The 19,985-nt window shown below is 55.8% G+C and overlaps 1 protein-coding gene across 3 annotated transcripts in view; it reads right to left on the bottom strand.

Annotated features, from left to right (window-relative positions):
- ANPEP (alanyl aminopeptidase, membrane) overlaps positions 1-19,985 on the bottom strand; it is a 41,058-nt gene extending 21,073 nt beyond the window's left edge. The window contains exons 1-4 of one of the 3 annotated variants that reach the window (XM_079764060.1): positions 18,715-19,985; positions 14,833-15,031; positions 10,500-10,625; positions 6,296-6,439 (exon numbers count right to left, since the gene is read on the bottom strand). The gene's annotated coding sequence lies outside the window, so the exon portion shown is untranslated. Of the gene's footprint in view, positions 1-6,295; positions 6,440-10,499; positions 10,626-14,832; positions 15,337-15,869; positions 16,039-18,714 lie in introns of those variants that run through there. The other 2 variants (XM_079764058.1, XM_079764059.1) reach the window with 2 other exon arrangements.

Here is a 19,985-nt window from a genome sequence, read left to right as displayed (position 1 = left end):
CTCCCCCCCCCCCAAGCCTGCACGAAGGCCTGGTCAGTGACTACATGTGTGAGCCGACGCAGAGACGAGTTCATTCCCGCACAACTGCCAGAGTGAATGGCCGCCACCGCATCTGGCCAGCAGAGGCCAGGGGCTGAGGGCTGGGTCTGCGGGGGAATCCTGGGTGCCCATCCCTCAGAGGGAGGGTGCTCCAAGCCCTCAGCAGTTCCCTGTTTCGCTGGAGACCTGTCCCCCAGGGCCCTGGTCTGGGCGGTGTGGACTTCCCCCTGCAGTAACTGGCAGCCACCCCCTCAGGCCTGGGTTGATTTCCAAGAAATCAACCGAGTGGGAAGCCAAGTGCCCAGGGCAGGGTTGCAACTTGGGCCCGGTGACACCCCAGGGTGACGTAGCGTGTGCTCCCGGTTCCCGCCATCGGGGTAGCATCTGCCAAGGAAGGCCTTGCGTGTGGTACCCCTGGAGGCTGGCCCCCGGGACCCGTGCCGCCCCCCTGAATTGCGCCTCACCGCGCCCCTGACTGGGCCTGCAGCCCCCTCCCACCCCTGGAGGGAAAGACCCACCAAGCCAAATCCTGCTGGCCTAATCCCTTCTCCAAACAAAGAAAGAGGCCCAGCCTGGCCCACCGTCGGCTTTTCCTGTTTGCTTTGGACCTGGCCCACGGGCCCAGCTGGCTGGGATCTGCACTCCCTGGGAAAGAGCCTCTGGCCTTCAAAGTGGGCGCAGCAGGCAGCCCACTGACCTGTCAGGGGAGGTCCCTGCTCTGGGCACCAGGCCGGCCCAGCTGGGGGCGCCGAGAGGGACATGTCCCCCAGCCCCACTGCTGTGATACCACGCGGGGGCCATCTCCACATCCCACCAGACACACCTTGGCCGGAGTTCTTCGTCTCCCGCTCCAGCCCGCTCTCCGGCTCCTCGCTGCCCGCAGAAGGAAACCTCCACTCTGGCTTGAGCCTCAAGACCGTCTGTGAACTTGACCCTCTGGCCTCTACCTCCAGTGCCCACCGTGGCTCCAGCTGCCGGCATTCCCCCAAACCCTCTGGGCCTTTTCGTGTCTCTGTGCCTTTCTTTGCTCTTCCTGTTCCCACTGCCAGGGATGTCTTTTCTCTCCCTCCCGTCAGAGCCCGACTTACTCATCCTTCAAAACCCGGCTCAGATGTCACTGCCTTCTCCCGTAAGGCAGCCCCTTTGTACTTCCCTGGCCTGATTCCTTCCCTGATCACCGCTCTTACGAAAAGGCCGTCTGCATGTTCAAACCTAGACCTAGGCACCTCGGGGGAAGGCTCGGTGGCTGTACACCCCTCCACGCCTAGCGCAGGTCATGAGGCCAATGCGTGTCGGCTGAATGAATGACAGCAGCTACCATCCCTGCCGTGGCTTACAGCTCCGGTGTGATCCAGCCCCCAGGATCCTCTGGTCTCATCCCTCTCCCCCTGCCACCCTCTCTCCTCCGCCCCACTGTCTTCTGGTTTATCAAGCCCGCCAGGCTCCCCCTGCCCCATCCGCCACCCGTGGCCCCACATGAACTGCTCTTTGGCCTGGAGAGCTCCTGTCGTTGCTGCACACACCACCTTCTCGTCCTGGAGGCTCACTTCAGCGCTGCTGCCCCAGGACAGCCCCCCGAGAACCCCCAAGACTGAGCGCCATGAGAATAGTTCCCCCCACCCCCAGTAAACAAGCACCTAGTACACACCGGTGGGCAACACGTAAGTACACAGCGCCTAGTACACACCGGTGGGCATCATGTAAGTACACAGCGCCTAGTACACACCGGTGGGCATCACGTAAGTACACAAGCGCCTAGTACACACCGCTGGGCATCACATAAGTACACAAGCGCCTAGTACACACCGCTGGGCATCACATAAGTACACAAGCGCCTAGTACACACCGGTGGGCAACATGTAAGTACACAAGCGCCTAGTATACACCGGTGGGCATCACATAAGTACACAAGCGCCTAGTACACACCAGTGAGCATCTCATATGTACACAAGCACCTAGTACACACCGGTGGGCATCACATAAGTACACAAGCACCTAGTACACATCGGTGGGCAACACGTAAGTACACACCGGTGGGCATCACATAAGTACACAAGCGCCTAGTACACACCGGTGGGCATCACATAAGTACACAAGCGCCTAGTACACACCGGTGGGCATCACATAAGTACACAAGCGCCTAGTACACACCGGTGGGCATCACATAAGTACACAAGCGCCTAGTACACACCAGTGAGCATCTCATATGTACACAAGCACCTAGTACACATCGGTGGGCAACACATAAGTACACACCGGTGGGCATCACATAAGTACACAAGCGCCTAGTACACACCGGTGGGCATCACATAAGTACACAAGCGCCTAGTACACACCAGTGAGCATCTCATATGTACACAAGCACCTAGTACACATCGGTGGGCAACACGTAAGTACACACCGGTGGGCATCACATAAGTACACAAGCGCCTAGTATACACCAGTGGGCATCACATAAGTACACACGCCTAGTACACACCGGTGGGCATCACATAAGTACACAAGCACCTAGTACACACCGGTGGGCATCACATAAGTACACAAGCGCCCAGTACACACCGGTGGGCATCACATAAGTACACAAGCGCCCAGTACACACCGGTGGGCAACACATAAGTACACAAGCACCTAGTACACACCGGTGGGCATCACATAAGTACACAAGCGCCTAGTACACACCGGTGGGCATCACATAAGTACACAAGCGCCTAGTACACACCGGTGGGCATCACATAAGTACACAAGCGCCTAGTACACACCGGTGGGCAACACGTAAGTACACACCGGTGGGCATCACATAAGTATACAAGCGCCTAGTATACACCGGTGGGCATCACATAAGTACACAAGCGCCTAGTACACACCAGTGGGCATCACATAAGTACACAGCGCCTAGTACACACCGGTGGGCAACACATACTTATGCAGCAGATGCATCAATGAGAGAGATGGTGGTTAAAGATGGAATTCAGCGTCATTCAACCCCTTGATCCTGGGGACAGGTGTTCCCTCCATCCCCACTCTCCCTGGGGTCCCAGATTGTGCACACAAACTACCTTCCTGCGCTCTGCCATATCTGTGAGCCTCCTGCACATGACTCAACATTTTCCTGTAATCAATTCATGACTTCCCCTCCTTCTGAACAAGAATGGCCATGAAATAATGGTTGCACGTGTTAACGTTGCATTTTTTCCGTTACACGTTTCAGCTCTTGACTCCTGACTTAGAACCATTCATCTGGGTCGCGCCTACAATCATCTCGCGTGGCCACACCCACTTAGGGAATCACTGCTCCATCCTGCGTGGTGCCGGGGTGGCGGCACCTGCATTGTCTGTGGCGTGGAGCCCCTCCACAGGGGAACAAGAGGTGCGTTCCTTTTACAGCTCATCTCCGGACTCGGGAGAAACCAAGTGCCTCCGGCCCCATCTCAACCCAAGCGGCTTTCCCACGGGCCCACATATTTCTGCCCTGCCTCAGTTTGGGTCCAGAGAACAAAAGTTACTCCAAATTTAAAATATAGCCCTAGCCGGTTTGGCTCAGTGGATGGAGCATCGGCCTGTGGACTTGGGGGGTCCCGGGTTTGATTCCGGTCGGGGGCATGTACCTTGGTTGCAGGCACATCCCCGGTGGGGGGTGTGCAGGAGGCAGCTGATGGATGTTTCTATCTCATCGATGTTTCTAACTCTCTATCCCTCTCCCTTCCTCTCTGTAAAAAAATCAATAAACTATTAAAAAAATAAAATAAAATATATACATTAAGGCTGACAATGATCACGTAATAGAATATTTAAGGCAGAGTCACACGTGTAGAAGGCATCACCTGAAGGGGAGAAGTCTCAGAGGTGGGGAGACGGGTTGCCTTCTGAAAATGCTAGGAGTCTGGAGGGGTTACGGCGGGAGGACCAGCAATCAGCAAACTACTGTGAGCTGCAGGCTCCCTCACTGGCCACTCCGCCCCCCTCCCCACTCCATCCTGTCCGCTGCAGGGCTAGGGGAGCTGGGAGCAAGGGGACACCCTGAAGCCCACCTGTCAGTGAGTGGGGGGCAGAGACTAGGCTGGGGCCCCAGCTCAGGGTCCGCTCTGGCCTCTGACCTTCTCCAGGCTTCTGCGGCCTCCATCCCAGCTGCAAGAGCCTGGGCCCGGGCCAGCCCCCAGGGTGCTTCCGCTGGGAGCCTCGGACATTGTCCTCCTGTGAGAACCTCAGAAGGCCCCCTGCTGGGAGGTCAGCTCTGGTCTCAGCCTCTAAGACCCAATGCAGGGCCCTCAGGAGGGAAGGCACAGAGGGGCCTCGTGGGATTGGGGTGGGGGTGGGGGGGCGAAGTGCACCAGCCATGGAGGAGCCATCCTGGGCTGCAGATCCTGCCTGGCAACTCCCATCTGTTTAACTGAGCACCTACTATATAGACGCCCTACTGAGACAATCGCCACCATTTGGCGGCTGGAGAAACCAAGGCACAAAGCGGTTAAGTGTCTTGCCCAAGGACCACAGCTGGTTAGTAGGCTTAACTACACATGCTTCCTAAGCATCTTCCCATACCCCCTGCCCTCCCCTCTGCACCCCATGTTCTACTGTGCAGGGCCCATGAGGGCTGGAGACCACAGGAAGGGGACACACACCAGGCAGGGCGATAACCCTGGAGACACATCCCCACTTCCTCTTGGCCACGCCTTACTCCACCCCACCACGGCTCCACCTAGAAAAACGGATGCCCCGAGGGCCCATCGGGTGTAACTCCCCTTTCACAGGCGAACACACTGAGGCCACAGAGATCCAGGTCCTTAGACACTCGCCACAATCAGACCCGGGGTGTGACTGGGACCAGGGCTCTGACCACCCGAGGGCCCTGCCTGGCGGGTGTGGTCCCTGGGGGGCTGGGATGGTGGGAGGAGGGGATTCAGGCCACAAAACCCCGATCAGGGCTCACCTGGGCCCCTGCCTGCTGCCCTGCTAGGGGCTTGGGGTGCAGGGTAAGAACCCCACTGGCCCCATTTGGAGGGCCCCTCCCCAAAGGCGGGGATAGTGGGTACCTTGACGTCACCCCAGGGAGCGCCCCGCAATCCGGGAGCCTCCTTTTGCATCGGGAAACCCCCATCCTGATGGGATGGCTGCAAGGGGAGAGGGGACCGGGATGGGATTATAAAGTGGCTGCTTAAGGACACACGTGTGCTTCCCTCTTGCCCCCGGGGCCAGGGAAGGGCATTCCAGTTTAGACAGAGGCCACATTTCAAAGGTCCCCGAAGAGGCCCCGGGCCATCTCCTCTGGCAGCGGCCCAGCCCCCAGGATTTTCTTTCCTCTCCCTCCCGCTGAGCGCACCCCCAGGGAGAGCCCAGCTCGGTGCCAGTCACCTTTCGTCCCACCAATCCCATCACCCAGCCGCAGAGCCAGCGGGGCGCAGTCCGCCTCCCAGCCTGGTCTCCCCACCTCTCCTCCCCCGCCGGAAGCTCCAGCAGCCCCCTCCCCGGCCTGGGTAGGGGGGACCTCTCCGGGGGAGGGGGTCCCCTGCCCCAGGAGGGCCAAGAAGAGGGAGCAGCAGAACCTTGGCCAAAGGAATTCTTGGCTTCTCAGGGTGCCCGCCAGAGAAGGGGGCGTGGGCAGCAGACGTGGGGCTCCCTGCACGCGTTGGCGTCGGGGGGGCCCCACTCACTACTGCTGAGGCTCCCCGCCGGCCCCTGCCCCGCCACCCGCTCACTTGCCTAGGCCACCGGAGCCGAGCCGCTCCGGGAGGATGAGCGGACCAGCCACCCGCAAGAGCCACACCACGACCCGACTCCTCCTTTCCCAGGCTTTTTAAAGGGAAGTAACCTGACCCCACCGCTACCCCTCCCGGATTAACCCTTTCGGGCCGCCGCCCACACACGCGCCCGGACTCGCCTGCCTGCTGCTCCCAGACGGCCAGCCTCGCCGGGACCCCGAATGGCTCTTTGGTTCCTGGTCTCCTGCTTCCCCCCCACCAACTCCAATAGCGAGTCCTCCTGTGGCCAGAGCCCAGGGCCCCGCCCCTCCACATCTGGACAGCATCTGCTCCTGGGGGTGGGGCACAGAGCCCAGCCCTTCTTCCAGCTGGGGTGGGGGAAGCCCCACTCATTCAGGAAAAGAAACCGCACATCCCAGCCACCCCACAGGTGGGGGTTCCACATAACTAAATCTTGCCGGGGACGTTAATTTAGCTTTTATAACTCTTGCGGGGCGGGGGGGGGGGGGGGAGGGGGGCTCATCAGAAAGAAGGCAGCGAGAGCAGGAAGCTGGACCTACCAATAAAGTGACCGGAGCCAGGGGGCTTGCCTCTCACCCCATCTGCTTCCAGGGGTTGTGCGGGCAGGGACTGGGCCTCCTCTTCTCCGCGCATCTTTATACTGGGCAGTCCCAGACGGTATCAGTGCTCACTTCCTGTGGTTGCTGTAACAAATGAACACCAGCTCAAAACAGCGCCCACTTCTTATCTTACAGTTCTGTAAGTCAAGGCCAACAGGGGCCTCACCCCCCCCCCCCCCCCCCCCCGCTTCTGGAGCCCACATTCCTTGGCTTGTGGCCCCTACCGTTTTCAAAGCCAGCAAGCGGCAAGTCCAGCCTTTCTGGCTATTTGGGGGACTAGCTATGGTTATGGGAAATAGTAATCAAGCTATATTATATCAAGAAATATTATTGGGGCCCTGACCAGTTTGGCTCAGTGGATAGAGCGTCAGCCTGTGAACTCAAGGGTCCCAGGTTCCATTCCGGTCAGGGGCATGTACCTTGGTTGTGGGCACATACCCAGTAGGGAGTGTGCAGGAGGCAGCTGATCAGTGTTTCTAACTATCACTCTCCCTTCCTCCCTGTAAAAAATCAATAAAATGTATTTAAAAAAAAAAAGAAATATTATTGGGGACTATGGTTATGGGAAATATTAATCAAGCTATATTATATCAAGAAATATTGGGGACTATGGTTATGGGAAATATTAATCAAGCTATATTATATCAAGAAATATTATTGGGGACTAGCTATGGTTATGGGAAATATTTCTGGCTATATTGGGGACTAGCTATGGTTATGGGAAATATTTCTGGCTATATTGGTGTGGATGGAAGGGGCCACACGCTGACCTGACAAGCTCAGGGGAGGCCTGCATGGCAGTTCTGCAAACTCAGAGACCTAAAGTCACCACAAAGGATGGTCTGAAATTAAACTTGAACTAAAAGCAGTGATGGTGGGTAGTTACATCCTAGGCCGGTATCTTCACTGACAAGGTCAACCTTTACCTAACTGAGCCTATCTGTTATCTGTCTTTTTGCATCTATAATAACATACCTTTTGAAATGTCTGGGTAACTTGTAACCTCCCTTTTTCTGGACCCCTTGGGGCACAGCCTAATGTGCTGGGCGCCAGGACAGAAACCACAAATTCCTTCATTGTTATGTTCATTGTTCCTGCACCCACCTGAGTATGTGTCCATCATTTTACTTTTTACCCAATCCCAGGGGTTTCCCTGCTTTGCTTTCTCCCGCCTCTCTAGTTTATATGTATAAATACAGATGTAACCCACCAACCTCAGGGGCATTTCCTCAATTCGTTGAGGTTCTGCTTCCGGCCATGTCGACAGTTTGGCTCAAATAAACTCACAAAAATTCTTTACAGGTTTCAATGGCTTTTTTACGTTAATATTGGGGACTAGCTGCAGTTACGGGGGATGTTAATCAAGCTCTGTTAACCACGAGTGCCTCGTGTTGGTTAAAGAAAGGACAGGCTGACCTGGCTGGGGGTTGTAAGCCCCCAGGACCTGGGAGTCAACCTTGAACCTGGGAGTCAACCCTGGAACCATTCTCATTCAAGAACTGCCTATCATCATGGAAAGGTGAACAATCTTGTTGCTCAAACAATGGAGTCCCACCCCAGCCTCCTAATTCCCCATGTAATCCTTGTCCCACCCTATATACGCAGCGGCTTACAGGGGCCTGCAGAGCAGACCTGCTTTCCCATGCTGCCGGCAGGATTGGAATAAACACTCACATATAATTCAACCCTGTCTCTGCTTCATTGGCTCACGGAGTGACAGGCAGCCCGGACCCACTGATTGTCCAGTTACATGATCACATCACTCTGACACTAACTTTTCTCCTTTGAGGATCCTGGTGATTACATTGCCTCCACTTGGATAATCCAAGATAATCTCTCAACTTTCAGGTCTGCAGATAGCAATTTTTAATTAAAAAAAAAGGTATTTTTTTAAAATTGATTTCTGAGAGGAAGGGAGAGGGAGAGATAGAAACATCAATGATGAGAGAGAATCATTGATCGGCTGCCTCCTGCACGCTCCCCACTGGGGATGGAGCCCACAACCCGGGCATGTGCCCTTGACCAGAATCGAATCCGGGACCCTTCAGTATGCAAGCCAATGCTCTAGCCACTGAGCCAAACCAGCTAGGGCTGCAGATGCAATTTTAATTCCACCCCCAACTTTGCAAACTCCCTTTTGCCAAACAAAGCGTAATATACAGGGATGGGGCAAAAGTAGGCTTACAGCTGTGAGTATGCAAAACAGAGTTTCTTCTTGTATTATTATTTACTAGTGGCCTGGTGCACGAAATTTGTGCACGGGGGGGGGGGGTGTCCCTCAGCCCAGCCTGCACCCTCTCCAATCTGGGACCCCTCGGGGGATGTCCGACTGCTGGTTTAGGCCCAATCCCTTGGGGCAGTCGGACATCCCTCTCATAATTCGGGACCGCTGGCTCCTAACCGCTTACCTGCCTGCCTGCCTGATTGCCCCTAACCACTCTGCCTGCTGGCCTGGTCACCCCCAACTGCCCCCAAGCCAGCCTGCTTGCCCCCAACTGCCCCCCCCCGCCAGCCTGCTTGCCCCCAACTGCCCCCCCACCACCCTGCTCTTTCCCAACTGCCCCCCCCCCCGCCAGCCTGATCACCCCCAACTGCCCCCTCCTGCTGGCCTGAATGTCCCCAACTGCCCCCCACTGCTGGCCTGAATGTCCCCAACTGCCCCCTCACCAGCCTGCTCGCCCCCAACTTCCCCCCTGCCAGTCTGATCACCCCCTGCCCCTGCCCCCGCCAGCCTGCTCACCCCCAACTGCCCTCCCCTCCTGGCTTGATCGCCCCTAACCGCCTCTGCCTTGGCCTCCCCACCATGGCTTTGTCTGGAAGGATGTCCAGAAGGTCTCCTAGAAGCTCTCCTGGTCTAATTAGCATATTACCCTTTTATTAGTATAGATTATTGTATTGTTTTTCCATATGAACAGCTGTAAACCTACTTTCTCCCCACCCTGTATATAATGACTCTAAGGACACATAAGAAACTGACAGGACTGGTGTTTTTCCCACAGGGAAACTGGGCAGCTAGAGAACAGGGTGGGAAACAGATTCTTTAATGTATCCTTTCATTCTTTTTTTATCATATATATACTAGAGGCCTGACGCATGAAATTCGTGCAAGGGGTTCGGCCCTCGCAGCCCCGGCTGCGTCAGCCAGCCCTCACAGCCTCAGCTTCGTCCAGAAGGTCATCCGGACCATCTGCTGTTTGGCCTAATTAGCATATTAGCTCTTTATTATATAGGATTTTTATTGATTTCAGAGAGGAAAGGAGAGGGAGAGGGAGAGAAAAATATCAATGATGAGAATTATTGATTGGCTGCCTCCTGCACGCCCCACATTGGGGATCGAGCCCACAACCTGGGCATGTGCCCTTGACCAGAATCGAACCCGGAACCCTTCAGTCTGCAGGCCGATGCTCTATCCACTGAGCCAAACCAGCTAGGGCTCTTTTATTCTTTTGAATGTGAATACCCTGCCTATTCAAAATATAAATACACTTAAAAGTGGAAGACAGAAATATCGGAGGATTAACACATTTTATGATATAAAAATGTAAAACCTTTTATGTTTATGGATGAAATTATTTGGTGCCTAGGGTTTGCTTTGAAATAATCCAGATGAAATAGGGAAGTTGGGGCTGGCTGCTCAATTCAGCATGATTTAAAAATGGGGTAGCCTCAGTGGATAGAGCCTGCGGACTGAAGGGTCCCAGGTTCAATTCCCAGTCAGGGCACATGCCCAGGTTGGGGGCTCAGTCCACAGTGGGGGGCGTGCAGGAGGCAGCCAATCAATGATTCTCTCTCATCATTGATGTTTCTATCTCTCTCTCCCTCTCCCTTCCTCTCTGAAATAAATAAAAGTATTAAAAAAATAAATTAAATAAATAAAATAGGGGAACATCAGAAACAACCTTATGGCTCAGTAATTGAAAACTGGTTAAATAGATTATGGTCCTGCACGTGAAAAAGTACTATATCACCACTTAGGACATAATAAACCATGTTTTTACAAGTACCAGAAGAATCTGCTTTGTTTAATTAATAACCGTGGAGCAGGAAGACCTCTCTAAGTATCACACAACACCAGAAGCCACAATAAGCAAGGCTGAGAAATCTGACTACACAAAAGCAAACATCTCTGCATCGCAAAACCCACCCCCAGCAACGTCAAAAGGAAAACTTCCTACTGGGCCAGTGCCTTATCTCGTTCGCTGCTGGAGCTCAGAGGTGGGCAGTGTGAATTCATTATACTGTTCTTACTTCTGAGTATGTCTTCAAATTGCTGTAACAAGGAGTTAAAAATAACTTAAGTATCTACAAAGCTTCTCCATGGCAAAAGACAACTATCACACTGGACTAGAATATTTGCAACCCATAAAACAAAGGATTGATACCAATAATGTTCAGAAAGGTCCTATAAGGAGATTTAAAAATAAATCAGGCCGAAACCGGTTTGGCTCAGTGGATAGAGCGTCGGCCTGCGGACTGAAGGGTCCCAGGTTCGATTCTGGTCAAGGGCACATGCTCGGGTTGTGGGCTTGATCCCCACTAGAAGGTGTGCAGGAAGCAGCCAATCAATGATTCTCTCTCATCATTGACGTTTCTATCTCTCTCTCCCTTCCTCTCTAAAGTCAATAAAAATACATTAAAAAAATAAAAATAAATCAAGATGCCACAGTTGAAAACTGAGCAAAGGATTAGATTTTAAAAACCCACAGAAGCCCTAGCTGGTTTGGCTCAGTGGATAGAGAGTTGGCCTGTGGATCAAAGGGTCCCGGGTTCGATTCCGGTCAAGGGCACATGCCTAGGGTGCAGGCTCCTCCCCAGCCTGGGCCCTGGTTGGGGCTCATGCAGGAGGCAACCAATGAATGTGTTTCGCTCACACTGATGTTTCTCTCTGTCGTTCCCTCTCTCTAAAAATCAATGGAATAATATTCTTGGGTGAGGATTAAAAATAAATAAGTAAGTAAATAAATAAATAAATAAATGAAAGGTCACATTTCAAGTCTCCTCAGAGGATGATAAATAATCCTATCTAAAAAAAAAACCAAAAAACTCACCAAACAGGAAATTTTTTAAAAGGCCAGTCAACACATGACAATATGTTCAACCTTAATCATATTCAGGTGTGGACAAAAAAAAAGGCCACATGCTAACCTGACTAGCTCAGTCTTGCAAACTTAAGAGACCTCAAGTCACCACAAAGGACGATCTGAAGTTAAAACTTTAACTAAAAGCAGTGATGGCTAGTAGTCATGTCCTAGGCCTGTATCTTCCCTGAAAAGATCAATCTTTACCTTAACTGAGCCTATTGCCTTTTTGCATCTACAATAACATATTATAGAAATGTCAAGGTTACTTGTAACTTCTCTCCCCCCCCCCACACGCCCGGGGCACAACCAAATGAAGAAATACCACAAATTCCTTCACTGTTATTGTTATCATGTTAATTGTTGATGTTAATGATCCTACACCCACCCAAGTAAAAGAAGTATGTGTCTATCATTTTACTTTTTATCCAATTCCAGATATCCACCCCCTAGCTTTCTCCCACCTCCCTAATCTATCACCAATGGATTTCGTGTAATCCACTTACATCTTCTCCTCCTTTGATTATAATGTATATATAATAAAAGCCTAATATGCTAAGTGTCCGACCATCCGTTCTACTGTTTGACCAGTCTCTATGATGTGCACTGACCACCAGGGGGCAGACGATCTGACCAGTAGGTTAAGTTGCTGCTGGGGTCTGGCTGATCAGGACTGAGCAAGAGGGGTTAGACACACCCTGGAGCCCTCCCAAGGTCCCTCCCTGGCCCTGATTTTGCACCGGTGGGGTCCCTCAGCCTGGCCTGCACCCTCTCACAATCCGGGACCCCTCAGGAGATGTTGGAGAGCCAGTTTCAGCCCGATCCCCGCTGGCCAGCCCAAGGGACCCTACTGGTGCACAAATCTGTGCACCAAGCCTCTAGTAATGTATAAAAAAAACGTGAAAAACCACAATTTTCCGGAGCATTATCCCAGATAGGTTGGAGACTTTGCTTCCCGGCAATTGTGGACAGTTTGGCTCAAATAAACTCCCCCAAATTCTTTACAGGTTTGAATGTTTTTACGTTAACACAGGGAACACAACCTGGAAACGATGAGATGTCCGTTCTGGCCCATGCTACTGGCCAAGGTTTAGATGACTGATAACAGCAAGAGTTGGCCAGGGTGTGGGCAACCAGCATGACCAGTTCATGGAACACTGGAGAACTGCTCTGACCCCTTGAGAAAGCCAAATGGCAAAACCCATTACAAATTTAAACGCATTAGCCCAGCCAGTGTGGCTCCAGGAGGTTACGCTTCGATTCCCGATTCCCAGTCAGGGCACATGCCTGGGTTTCAAGCTCGATCCCCAGTGGGGGACGTGCAGGAGGCAGCCAATCCGTGATTCTCTCTCATTGATGTCTGTATCCCTCTCTCTCCCTTCCTCTCTATAATCAATAAAAAATATATATACAGCCCTGGCCGGTTTGGCTCAGTGGATAGAGCGTTGGCCTGCAGACTGAAGGGTCCCAGGTTCGATTCTGGTCAAGGGCATGTACCTTGGTTGCGGGCACATCCCCAGTAGGAGGTGTGCAGGAAGCAGCTGATCTATGTTTCTCTCTCATTGATGTTTCTAACTCTCTATCCTTCTCCCTTCCTCTCTGTAAAAAAGTCAATAATACACACACACACACACACACACACACACACACACAAAATTATAAAAAATTCAAATGCATATACCCTTTGACCCAGGGACCCTGCTTTGGGGGGAATTTACCCTAAACCCAAGGGAACCAAACCAGAACTTAAAGGCCCACAGGAAAAACTGTAGTTAGAATGAGTTAATTCTGTACACATTGCCTTGAAATGGTGTCCACAGTCCATTTTCTAAGTTTAAAAGCAAGTGCCGAAGTAATACTTTGACTACGGTCCCATCTTCACAGGCACTCAGGGTGCTTGTACACTTGTGTGGTGTCAAGAGTGTTGGGATAAGGGTGGGAACACGTGCTGAGTGGTGAACCTAGCCGGCCTCAGTGAGTCCACTTGATGCAGGGGTGAGGGAGGACGGGTAGAGGGACCAGAATAGACAAAGGCAGGGAGAGACCACTTTTTGTCCACATGCACCTGGGTATTCCTTGAATTGCTAGAACATACACTGAGTGGCCAGATTATTATGATCTCTGAACGCATAATAATCTGGCCACTCAGTGTATAGCCCAGTGATGGCGAACCTATGACACGCGTGTCAGCACTGACACGCGTAGCCATTTCTGATGACACGCGGCCGCTGAGGCGGCCGCATGCCGAGGATGAAACATTTGCTGCTCCTGAGGATGAAACATTTGCGAAATAAAGTTTTTTCCTCAAAGTGACACACTACCCGAGTTATGCTCAGTTTTTTGGCGAAGTTTGACAAACCAAGCTCAAAAGGTTGCCCATCACTGGTATAGCCTATAGAATAAAAGGCTAACATGCAAATTGTCCCCTCGACCAGGAGTTTGACCAGCAGGCAGACTGGCCAACCGCCCATGTCCCCTCCCCCTGACCAGGCTGGCCGGACCCCACCCATGCATGAATTCATGCACCGGGCCTCTAATATATATATACACATACACACTGAGTGGCCAGATTATTATGCGTTCAGAGATCATCATAATCTGGCCACTCAGTGTATACTAGTTTTGCAGTAGCCACCACCACCACCAAAACCATTATAATACTATTTTAAAAAGGAGACCAGAGTCCAGCCGGCGTGGCTCAGAAGTTGAGCGTCAACCTATGAATCAGGAGGTTACAGTTTGATTCCTGGTCAGGGCACGTGCCCGGGTTGTGGGCTCGATCCCCAGTGGGGGCATGCAGGAGGCAGCTTATCAATGACTCTCTCTTATCACTGATGTTTCTCTCTCTCTACCTTCCTCTCTGAAATCAATAAAAAAAATATATATATATAATTTTTTTTAAAAAAAGAGAAAGAAAAGGAGACCAGAAAGCATCTGGGAAGGGGGAGATGGCAGGGACTCAGCCCTGCCTGTCCCATGTGGGGCCCCTTAGCCAGCGTGTCCTTCTCCATGCTTGAGGCTGCCGGACAGAGCCCTGCGGGGTAATGCTGGGTTTCAGGGTGGGGCAGGGGCCAGGTCCAGGCAGCCCCCCTTTGCATGCTGGAGTCCCTCGGTCGGGACAGGGGCACCCATCTCCAGGCCCTCTTCCCTGTCCCCAGGAGATCAGAGTGCACTCGCAGGCTCCCCCAGCCTTGAGGATCACGAGCACTCGCTGCCCCTCCCCTACACGCTTCCCTCTCCCTGGGCAGCGTGTCTGAGAACGGAGCACCTACTGCCGATGGGCCATTCAGCGGAGGCCAGCACAGCCCCTGCCCAGGAGTGCGAAGGGCTATGGTTATCCACTCACTCATTTGGTCGGTCGGTCAGTCAGTCAACAAGCATTTAAGGAGCACACCTTACCTGCAGGCCCCGGCGCTGCTGTGCATGAGGTGGTACCTGTCCTCACAGTCTCCCGGGGCATCAGAGCAGGAGTAAGTCTGTACGGTGTCCCTGTCCCTGTGCCCCAGCGCCTGGCACGGGTCTTGGCAACGTTTCGGGCGGACAATGAACCAAGCCCCACAGGACTGTCCTGACAGCGGGGAGGAGCGCCACTCTGAGCCTGGGAAGGGCAGGGGGGGAGTCAGCGCACACAGGGGACCCCTCGGGCTGAGTCTTGAGCCTGAAGGACAGGTGGAGAAAGGAGTCCCAGGTAGAGGGACCAGCATCCACAGTGGCAGGGGGTCAGGTACACGGAGGGGCGTCCGCCGGGGTGGGCGGGGCCTGGACACTGGGGCCTTGGATGTCCCGCCAAGGAGTTTAGGCTCCATGAATGTTGACAAAAGGGCACGGATGGACCTGCTTTTACAGTGAGCCTCCGGCAGTCTGGGGAGCCGCTGGGGGAGGGTCCGGAGGGGAGGCCGGAGGGGCAGGTGGCGGGGCAGGGCGCTGCAGAGGTCAGGGGCTCCCAGGCGGGGGTGAGTAGACATTTGGGAGGCCGGGAGGGGCGGCGGGAGGGGCGCTAAGCGGCTGCATGGGCTGGAGAGGACGGTGCTGGAGTGGACGGTGCTGGAGTCAGCGCTTCCTGGAGCCGAGATTTTTTATTTTTATTTCTTATTGCTGCTGTTTTCAAGACTTCAGTTTGGGTTCTAGTATGAGATTGATTAAAAACACATTTTTTGAAAAAAAAAAAAAAAAAAAGACAAAGAGCAGCTTTTAGAACAAGCCGTCTTGGCAAGGCAGGAAGTGGGACAGGGCCTGCGGATGTAAGTTGGCCCAGTGGGGGCCAGGGCAGTGGAGGGACAGAGGTCCCGGAGGCGGGGGGGGGGGGGGGGTGGTGGGTGGGGGAAGGGCGGGCCAGGAGTTGCAGCAGGAGCCCTGCGCCTTGGGGTGGGCTCCCTCCCGTGGGCTTCCTCCCAATGACCCCTCGAGTCCCCCACCCCTGTGCACTGACCGCTCACCCCGGGAGCCTCCTGCAGGCAGGCAGGGCAGGGTGCCCAGGAGGCCCGCTTTGCAGCCAGACAGGTGGCTTCCTGTCAGGGTCTGACCCTCAGAAGCTGGGCCCCCCGGAGTCTTCACCGTCCTCATCTGGAAAGTGGGGGCAGGTCCCCACGGGGCTGCGGTGGGAGTCTGGGAGAAGAGGTGTGGGCGGCTTACCAACCACGCCACCCGCATGGACGCTGTGTGCCAGTGTCTCTGGCCTCGGGGCACGCTCCTGTGCCCTCCGGCCGCTCCCTGGGGCACCAGTCTCTTTCCCTGGGAATCATCGCTGGCCTCCTCAGCCACCCCTCCCGCGTCCTTTCCCAGGGCCTTGCTTGTCCTGGGTCCCCCTCCCGGGCCCCCTCTCTCCCCCGCCCGGCCTCCCCTCTCCCACCCGAGAGCTCCAGTCCTCTGCCCGCCTCCCTCCCTCCGTCTTTCCCCCTCTGCACCTCCCTTCTGCCCACCCTGAAGCCCCCGACTCCTTGGCAAAGTCCCGCAAACCGGGGGGGGGGGGGGGGGGGGCTTAAAGCAACAGGAAGTTATCCTCTTGCCATTTGGGGCCAGAAGTCGGAGACAAGGTGCCAGCAGGGCCCTGCCCCCCCTGCAGGCTCTAGGGGAGGGTCCCGCGGGGGCTCTTCCGGCCCCTGGGGGCTCCGGGGGTCCTCGGCTTATGGTTGCATCACTCCAGGCTCTGCCTCTGTGGTCACAGGGCCACCTCCTCTGTGTCACTCAGAAGGACACCTGTCACTGGATTTAGGGCTCACCCGAATAATCCAAGGTGATCTCCTCCCTGGACCCATAACTTAGGTCCATCCAACACTCCTTTTTAAAACAAGCTCACGTTCACAGGTTCCGGTATTAGAACCCGGACATATGGCCCTCATACACCCAGCGGGGTGCCCCCAGCTTCCCCCCCCCCCCCCCCCAGCGGCCTCCACCCGCTCCCCGCTGGCTCAGCTTAGGCACACACCCGCCAGCAGCAGAGAGAACGTCGGAGACCTGCTTCAACCTGCCTGGGCTTCCTCCTCTCGCCCTGGCAGCCTGAGCCCTTTTGTAGAATAGAATTCCCTTTTGAAACCCCACACACTGGGCAGCCTGGCCCCTTCTCAGCCCAGAGGCTCCCCCCCCCCCCCCCCGCCACCCCCCATGACCAACAGATCCCCCGGCTACAGGCTCCTGGAATGTCTCCCCTTTGGAGCCCTCAGGAGGCTGGGGGCGTGCCCTGTCCAGCGGCCCCAGCTGTTTGGGGAACAGGCCCACCCGCCCTGGGAGTCGGAGGGTTCTCTCCCTGATACTCAGATTTGCACAAATCTTGGCCCCCAGGACAGGCTGTCCACAGAAGTGGGGCCATGAGCCTGGGGTCCCTGCACCCTCTCCTGGCTTCTGGGGGGCCTGGGGACAGAGGTTTCAGGAAAGGGTCCCCGTCAGGGTCTGACTCTGAGAAGCTGGGCCACTCGGAGTCTGGGCCAGCCCCGTGGGCTTTGGGGAGGAGGGTGTGGACAGAGGCTATTAGTGGTCAAGATTTGTATCCTGGCCGCGGCGATTATTAGCAAATGACTCCTCTGGGCCAGTAGCTTCTCTGAATCACACTTGGCCTCACGGGGTTTGGGAGAAGATTAAGCGAGGAGCTGGCTACTCCCTGATGAATGAACTGTGGGATGTGCAGACGGGCGGTCTTCCCCCTCCTCCCAGAGGCCAGCCCAGGGCCCTGGGACTCGCGCACCAGCTCTCCCTGTGGATTTGAGGGTTGAGGTCCCAGGGTCCCAGGGAGGACTGTGGCGGGGCCGTGAAGGGAGAGACCAACCAGTGACAGGCCAGTGGTTACGACGACTTAACGTCCATTCAGCTCACAGCACGGCCAGGCCAATTCCCCGGTGCTGCCACTTGGGCAAAGCTGGGACTGACTGCAGGCTCAGAGGGCAGGGAATGTGAGGACACGTGATGGCTAAGCTGGGCTGGGAGGGAGGCCACCTGGCAGGGTGTGACCTGGAGCACAGGGGCTCAGGGCGGGGCCTTCCTGCTGTCACCGGGGCCAGGTGCAGCCCGATGCCAGGCAGCGGCACGGCGACGCCAGGCTGTTTGGTAGTTTGGACCCAGGGATTTCCCTCCAATCCTGTCACATCGGAGTGAACTTTAACAGCCCATGGGTTGGCTGGCGCTAGCCAGGGCCCAGCTGATGGAGAGCCAGGCGGTGGCTGGGACCCTCATGAGGGGGAATTTCAGCAGAAAACGCCCCACATGAGAGGCAGCCACCTCCTCCCAGCCACACGGAGTTCCAAAAAGCTGGCTTGGCAGTGGACAGTTCGAATCCCCGCCGGCCTCCCTAGCCAGCAAGGACCCCTCCCAGGGCACACGTGCCGCCTCCTTCCTGTCAGACACGGCAAGAGCAGGTGGCCTCCGGCCGCTGGGAGCCACTCGCAGGTCTGGAGAGGGGTCAAGGGCATCGTGCCCAGTGCTCAGAACCGAGGCCAGGGGAGCGCTCCCAGGCTGCCCAGGCGAAGCAGGGGCTTCGGCAGCGGCAGTGCCCCGGGCTCGTGGCCATCTCTCGGCCCCCAGTTCTGCTGCCAGCTTGTGAGGGTCCAGAGATGGGGCTCGAGAAGGCCCCTCGCCCCTCCCACCGCAGGGCCTGACTAACTCAGCAAGGCACACATTCCACCTGCGGGGTCTTATCTGGCCTCCCCTGGGCCGGGCCGGGCCTGGGGACTGAACTGCAGTAGCTGCAGACCTGGGAGCCCCCGGGGTCACTCTGCTGTCTCAGGGGAGGCGGGGTTCTGGGAGCAGAACCAACAGGGACCACCAGGCACGCCCCACCTCCCCATCTGGTACCTCCACTCTGATTGGTCAGCGCCTGAGCCATGCTGGGTGGTTAATGTTTTGAGGATCCCCTCAGGGAGGGCCTGCGCCAGGCTGCCACCTGTGCCAAGGAAAAGGTACCCAGGTTAGGCCCCAGTTCTGTGTGGAAGACAAGCTCCACCTGCCCTCTGGAGGGGAGGGGGGGTACCCCTAAGGGGCAGGGCACCCCATCTCAGGTGCTCGCAGGCCGGGCTGATGTCCAAGGTGAAGGAAAACGTCGGGTTTGCTCTTGAGAAAGCCGAAACCCCATTTTTTACGGGAAGTGTGGAGCTGCCGACAGGACCCCCACCCTCAGCCAGGCCTGTGTGGCTGGAGGCCGCCCTGTGCTGGTCCCACCCTCATGAGGTGCTCTTCTGTCTTCACACTCCTCTTCGTAAGGGAAGCTTCCAGAACCCCTACTGCCTCCTCCACAGCTTTCCCCAGAGGCGGGCTCTACGACGGGCCTGGGACCCCACCGGCGGGCCAGGCCGGCAGCCACTGTCCCCCTCCGCCTCCGCCGGGACCCGAGGACCACGGACCCAACCTCCCAGCGCCCTGCGTCTTCATGACTCCCCTTCCCTCCGCAAAACCCAGTGATGGTGCAGCCGGTGTAACCCCACAAGGGCCCCCAAGGCAGGAGTTCCGAGGCCCTGTGCCCAGAGCTGGACTGCGACCCACACTCTTAAACGGCCACCACGCGGCCAGGACCAACTTCCAAGTCCCTCCGTTCGCTGCCTCACTTGGGGGGCCTGGTGGGGGCAGCTCCCAATGAAAGTCCCCCAGGACCTGAGTCTTCACTCTGGGCTCTCCTCTCACGTCCCCTGCCCCCGGCTGGGCCCGCCCTCATCCCTTGGCCACATCGCTGGGCCCCGGCTCCCACCATCTCTGGGATGGCCGCTCACTTCCTCTCCTGCCCGCTCCCAGGCTCCCGGCCGGCTGGCGGGCATCTGCCCCCGGTGCTGAGCTCAGGGCCTGGACGGAGAGCACAGCTGGGAGGGACCCTGCAGGGCCCACTGTTGGCCTCAGCCACTCGCCCATTCGAGTTGCGTCCTGGTGCTGGGACCAGGCACTGCTCACAGCAGCCGGGACGCAGCCCCCAACAAGGGACAGGGGACAGACCGCAACAACGCCAACCCCCAGGATGGCTGAGTCCTCGGAAAAGGGGGGCAGAGCAAGGCCAGGCAGTGCGGAAGGGGGGTGCCGTTTCACAGGGGTGGCCTGGGAGGCCCCTGCAATAAGAATGCAGGAACTCCTTAATCCTTTAA

The sequence above is a fragment of the Cnephaeus nilssonii genome (genome assembly GCF_951640355.1).
Source record: "Cnephaeus nilssonii genome assembly, chromosome: 24".
Classification (NCBI taxonomy): Eukaryota; Metazoa; Chordata; class Mammalia; order Chiroptera; family Vespertilionidae; genus Cnephaeus; species Cnephaeus nilssonii.
The sequence above is the reverse complement of the archived record's forward strand: the minus strand, read 5'-3'. Positions and strand labels throughout refer to the sequence as shown.